Source organism: Carlito syrichta, unplaced genomic scaffold (genome assembly GCF_000164805.1).
Source record: "Carlito syrichta isolate Samal-C Ts95f unplaced genomic scaffold, Tarsius_syrichta-2.0.1 Scaffold287787, whole genome shotgun sequence".
NCBI classification, from domain to species: Eukaryota; Metazoa; Chordata; class Mammalia; order Primates; family Tarsiidae; genus Carlito; species Carlito syrichta.
In genome coordinates, this window is record NW_007231883.1 from 110994 (window position 1) to 117950 (window position 6957).

Consider the following 6957-nt stretch of genomic DNA (forward strand, 5'->3'; position numbering starts at 1 on the left):
AGAGATGAGGTCTCGCCAAGTTGCCCAGGCTGGTTTCGAACCCGTGGGCTCAGGCAGTCCACTCGCCTCAGCCTCCCAAAGTGCTGGGATGACAGGCAGAGCCACCACACCTGGCCTTCATTCTCTTTCTAAATCAGTAATCGGCATAGTTTGACCAGGAACTACTCTCAGCTCGCACATTCTTGCAGACAGCCTGCGAAAGAAAGGTCAGGTGATCTTTGGGCAGACTTGTTGTGAGGTGATAACAGCTACAATTTTGATGTTAGTATGAATTAGAAATGTACTTCTGGTCTCCTTGGAGAAGCTTCATGATGTCTGATCCCATCCACTGATTTACTGAAGTGGGGGGTTTCTTGCAGTGATCCTCGGAGTGAGCTTGCTGGATGGCTAGGGAAGGTCACTGAAACAGTCTATGGGCTCAAAGGAGCAGAAAACTATCACTGAGGGTCAACACCAGGGGCTTGATTAAAATTCTAATGCCAGAGCATTAAAGAAATCCAAATAAGTGAAATTAGATGGTTAAGAATATAATTTTTTAAAACGTGCTGAATAATTTTAGGTTTTATCAAATAGCAAAAAGTATCACAGTGTAAGTTAGAGGTGATGTCAAGTGTCTGTGGAATTTAAGAGTACATCATTTGGCCCCATCTTGCAGCTTTTCAACACAATGGGAAATATGACAATTTGAAGAGATGACATGACATATTTAAGGTAAACTGACAATGTTTGAATGTTCTTTCGGTTTCTCAACACAAGCATCGCTGGGCCAGCTTGCATTGTAAGTTTCTTGCAGCACTGAATGCCAGTTAGAGAAGCCTAGATCTGAGTCTAATCAGTTTTCTCATCTGGGTGTGAGCGGAGACTGCTCCGGCCCCAGCCCCAGGAATTCATCTGATGTTATAATTTCCAGTCATGAAGGCAGACTTGACAGCAGCTTTCACCCTCAAGTGTTGGAGGCACTATTTTGCTAATCAGGAAAGAAATTTTAGGAGATTCATTTTACTTTCCAGATGTAATTTGTCATGATTAATCAATAAAATGATGTTTGGTTTGGGTACTGATTAGCTTTAAGATGGTATCTCCTATGAATTCTTATGGTAAATGAGAGATGGTAGTATATTTTTTCTGAATACAGAGTACATAAAGCCTGGAAGTTGCTCACTTGTGTCCTCAGAGCTGATGGGTGATGATTAAGTGAAAAAAAAATTTGAAATAAATTGATTTTCTGAAAATGAAAGGGCAGAGAGATACAAGAAAGTTGGGAAATGTTAATTTTAGACTATTGTGCCAAGAATAATAAATATATTCACTACCCTCAAAAACTCCCCTTCTAGAATAGAAAAACAAGTTAAATGGCAGACGAAGAATCAATCAAAACCATTCTCCAAGACAGATCTTTTCAAAGAGTCATTATCATTCATAGAGACCAAAGACACACGACAACCAAATGCAGATATGGACAGACTTTGGTTTGATTCTGGTTTACAAAACACTTATTAGGGAAATTTGAATATGCCCAGCTATAAAACGTATTTGGAATATGTTTTTCATTTTCCTAGGTGTGTTCATTGTTACTATGGTTATGTAGGAGAATGGACTTACATGAAGCGTCTTTCAAAGGGAGGTTATCATCAAATAGTTCAGGAATATCCTTAGTACGTGGCCGGAAGACAAATGCAATATAGCACTCAACGTTGGATCTAGGTGGGAAGGGCAAGGGTGCTGGCATTTTGTCATTTTAACTTTTCCGTGTGTTTGCATATGTAAAATACGTTAGGGGAAACTGGCATTCCTCTCCAGAACTCTTTCTCAGTGTATGTCTCTGTTTAGAGCTGATGTCTCTGCCTTCTCTACTGTTCTCTCTCTTGAGTTCAGACTAGGCAGACTTTTCATCCCTCTCTGCTTCCCCCAGATCTCGCCTTTCCACAGCAGCCTTGACCTCCACATGTCCAGACCTGGAGGTCCTTGCCCATTCCTCACGTTCCTTGACCTCAGTAGTGTTTGTCACGGTGTATCATTCATTCTCGTGCTCTGGTTCTCCTGCTCCTCCTGGCTTCTCCTACTCAGTGTCTAGCCGGCTTCTCCTCCTCTTTAAACACCGGGTCCTCAGAGCTCAGGGCTCAGCTCTCCTCCTGCTTGCTCTCCCTGGATCATCTCGTTCTGTCCATGGCTTGAAATACTCTAAGAGGCTGAGACTCCCAGGCTCACGTCTCCAGCTGGGCCTCTCCCCTCAGCTTCAGGCACGTGTCCGTCTGCCTTCCTGGTTGATGGCCCGCTGCCAGGGAGGCATGGCAAGTTGGGGATGTCCCCAGTTGAAAGCTTCAACCCCATTAGGCTCTTCTGCTCACCCCAAACAACGCACCCACGGCTGACCTGCTGCTTCTCCGAGGCCCTCCTCATCTCAGTGCGGGAACTTTTCTTCTGTGGCTCCGGAGAGCAGCTCTGGTGTCAGCCTTGATCCCCTGTGTCCCCTCATACCTTTTACGTTTAATCCCTCAGCAAATTTGACCAGCCCTCCTTTTAAACTGGATTCAGAAGCTAAGCACTTCTCCAACTCTCGCCACGGCTGTCTTAATCCGGGCAGCCTTCTAGCACAGATGTCAGCAGCTTCTCCACCTAGATGCTGCTGGCATTTGGGGCTGGGGTTGGGGGAGGGGCTGGCCTCAACGGTGTGCCTGGCGCCATGTTTGGCAGTATCCCTAGCCTCTGTCCACGGATGCAAGTACAACCTGCCCCAGCAACGCTGACAGCCAGAAATGGCACCAGGAGTGCCAAAGTGTTCCCTGGACAGCAGCAGTGAGGACCACTGGGCTCTGGCGACACCCTCCTGCTGCTGCGGTCCCCCTTCCCCTCCCCATGGTTATGCCCACGAGCAGCCAGAGTAACCTGTCAAGACGCAAATCAGACCACGCTGTCCTTTGCTCTGTGCCTTCCCATCCTGTTCGGGTTACACCTGTGGGTGCCCGCAGAGCGCTTCCCTGCTGCTTGTGCATGCGCACGCCCACCCGCCCCAGTTGGGAGGGAACTTTTTCACTGTGTGCGCATTGAAAGTCACCTCCGTTCCACTCGGTGGGTGCAGCCCCTTCCCTTGCTTTATTTTTCATCACCTCTTTATCTATCACCACTTCCCATGTTCTGTTTGTTGAATGAATGTGCAATGAGAAGTTGGTTAGGACAATGTATGCAGTTGGTCCTCAGTATCTGTGGGTTCTACATCTGTGAATTCAACCAATCGCAGACTGAAAATATTTGCCAGGGCGGGGGAGGCATCTGAACACGTGCAGACTTTTTTCTTGTCATTATTCCCTAAACAATATAGCATGGCAAATGTATATACAGTCTTTTCATTGTATGAGGTGTTATAAGTCTAGAAATGATTTAAATTATACAGAGGGCTGTGCATAGTTTAGGTGCAAATACTGAGCCATTTTATAGGAGGGACTTTGTGACTTAAACGTGACGCATAATTTATCATGGTCCCATAGGTGACTGGAAAGTTCTCCTGGTCTCACCTGGGCCTTCTCATGCAGATTTTGGTGTCCTTGAGGAGTCCTGGAACCAGATTCTCATGGATACAAAGCGATGACTATTTTTAGTAAAAAGATAAGTCACTAAAAGTGCACCCATCCCCGTCTGGAGATATGGAGAAAAGCTCAGCCCAGAGACTGTACCTGGGCCTCCCAGAAGAAATGACGCTAACATAGGACTAAGCCTGGTAGTGCAGAGGTGAGCGGATATTAACAGGAGGGAGGTGGAGCGAACACAAGGGCAGATTCTGAACCGACTCCCAACACCTCTAGGAGGAGACTCTTCTGTCAGGTCAGCAGAGACAAGTCTTGACCTCAGGAGATACCTCTGGACTTCAGTTCGGATCCGGGAATGATCAACAAATAAGCAGAAATGAGAGAGTATGTACGTGGCAGTATTGGAAGGAAGGCCTTGAGATGTAGTCTGATAAACCAAAGGAACTCTCTAAACAGATGCCACTGAGAAGCATACAGGGGAAAATGAAAATCTGTCTCTCTAACATGGAAAACCAGCAAGACGAGGTCACAGTTTGGCCTTCTGCACTTGAGACTCTTTCCCTTACTTGTCTGGTTTAAGCGAAGCAATTGTTCTTACTCAGTGACTATTGAAGTGTTAGGTATGTGAGATAAATAAGCCAGCTGGCTATGGCTACTCATATAAGTTCTATGGTTATTATTATTATTATTATTAGATTAGAAAAAACAGTTTATATAGAAAGTAAATTGGAGAGTGAGAGAGGAGATTCACCTCCCCGAGATAGGAGAGGGGGCCAAAGTTAGGAAACATGGCCTATTATTATTATTTTTAGAGTCAGGGTCTCACTCTGTCACCCAGGCTTGAGTACAGTGACATAATCATCGCTCACTGCAGCCTTGACCTTCTGGACTCAGGCAGTTCCACTTCAGCTTATCAAGTAGCTGGGACGACAGGCATGTGCCACCATGCCAGTTAATTTTTTCTTTTCTTTTTTATCTTTTTGAAGAAACAAGGTCTCACTATGTTGCCTAGGCTGGTCTTAAACTTCTGGGCTCAAGCAGTCACCTTGCCTTAGCCTCCCAAAGTGCTGGGATTATAGGCATGATCCACCATGCCTGGCATCTAAGGTTATTTTAGCTTTTATGCATTTGAAAAATCAGTTTTCTAAACTTGGAAATCTTTGGAGGAAAAAAGAAGTATCTAAAGTATTGAGTAAGAGATGTTACTTTTCTCCCTTTCTTATACTTTTAGAATTGTAAATGAACACGTTTTTAGTCTAACTGTAGTAGTCATCTATTATTGTATAACAAACCCCACCCCAAAACTTTGTGGCTTAGAAAACATGATTTATTACTTGTCACAATCTTGCAGGTGACTGGAAATTTCCCCTGGGCTTGCCCACACACTGTCGTCAGTCAGCAGCTGGCCTGGGGCTAAAGGGTCAAGGTGGCCTCAGCGACATGGTGGGAGCTGTGATGCTGGTGGCGGCTGGCTCGTGCTCTCTCTTGTGTGTGCACCTCCTTCCCCCGCCCTCAGCCTTCTCTCCTTCATAGTCTGTCTGGCTTTTTAACAGGCAGCAGGCGTATCCAAGAGGACAAAAGTGGAAGCTCCCAGACCTCAGAAGGCCTATCTTGGCGTCCCATATCACCAGCTCTCCTGCGTTCTGCCACACTTCTATGCGTGGGGACTGGCTCATTTAAACCTTTGCTCTGAAAAGGAGGTACCTAGCTGGGCATGGTGGCTCACATCTGTAATCCCAGCACTTTGGGAGGCCAAGGTGAAAGGATTGCCTGGGCTCAGGGGCTTGAGACCAGCCTGGGCAACTTGGTGAGACCTCGTCTCTACAATAAATCAAAAAATAAGCTGGGCGTGGTAGCGCACGCCTGTAGTTCCAGCTACTTGGAAGACTGAGGCAAAAGGATTGCCTGAGCCTAACAGGTCGAGGCTGCGGTAGCCGGGAGCGTGTCACTGTGCTGCAGCCTGGGCGACAGAGTGAGACTCTGACTCAAAAAAAAGAAAAGAAAGTATCTTATTATCCTCATTTTTAAAATGGGAACACTAAAACTTAACACTGGTAGTTTGACCACAGGCCCCGAACAGGTAAGCCACAAAAGCAGGCAAGGTTTCAATGTCTCATAGCAACAAGCTCTGGGGGCCTACAATCCCAGCATTTAGGACGACCAACCTGGGAGGAGCACTTGAGGCCAGGGGTTTGCGACAAACCTGGACGGCATAGCAAGACCCTGTCTCTATGAAAACAGGTTTTAAAATTATCCAGGGTGGTAGCATGCACCTGCAGCCCCAGTACTCGGGAGGCTGAGAGAGGTGGATCGCTGGTGTCCAGAAGTCAGAGGCTGCGTAAGCCATGACTGTGCCCCTGCACGCCAGCCTGCGTGACAGAGCAAAGGAAGTGGATTTCTGGGATGTGGATTTCTCTGGACCCGTTTCCACCTCTGTAAAGCAGAATTGATTCAGGTTGGGTCTCCCTTACCCTAAATGTCTGAGCCCACGAGTGCTCGAGATTTCAGATGTGTTCAGATTTTGGAACATTATGTTTATCAATTGAACATCCTTAATCGGAAAATCTGAAACCTTAAGTGCTTCAGTGAGTGTTTCCCTCGATCTTTTGTCAGTGCTCAAAAAGTTTTGGATTCTGGAGCATTTCACATCTCGGGTTTTCAGATGAGGGAAACTCACCGGGGAATAATTTTTCGGATTGAATGAGGTGATTTCTAAAGAACCCAGCAGATGCCTGACCCTCTCAAGTACTCCACAATGTTAATTTAAACTCCTTGGGCTTCTTGGGTGTCTTTATTAGATGGGGAGATAATTTTATGCATTATTTGTCTCATCAACCTGAATGGCCTGAACTAGAATTATCATTAATGGAGACAGTTATGAACATTCCAGTAGCAGAGCCGTGATAGAGAAAATCTCATTCTGATAGAAGGACATGTCTGGAGACTGCAATCTGAGCTGTTCCGTCCCAGGTGTTGGTGGCTGGTGATCACTGATAGACTACTTTTCCAGAGGTTATTTACACTTTCCAGGGGAACTGAAATGCCTATGGAAGAATTTCAGGTTTTCTGGCAAGCCAGTAAGGAAACTGATAAGGAAAGGGATCCTTTAGTAGTGTTCTTTGTGGTCTAGCTACCACCATGGACCAGCCCTGGCAGTGCACCAAGTAACTCACCACACTTTGTGTACAATTTATAGATTTGGGTTTCTACAGAAAAATGCTTTGTCATAAATTCAGACCATATGCTATATTATTTTATTTAGGTATATGACATTTCGATTAGCACAGCTGCAGTTACTGTACTGTAAATCCAAATTACAGTGTTGACAAATTAGGGCTTGGGCCTGTTATGGGGTTAATTGCACCCCTTCCCCCAAGTTCATATATTAAAGCCATGACCCCCAGTACCTCAGAATGTGACTATATTTGGACAC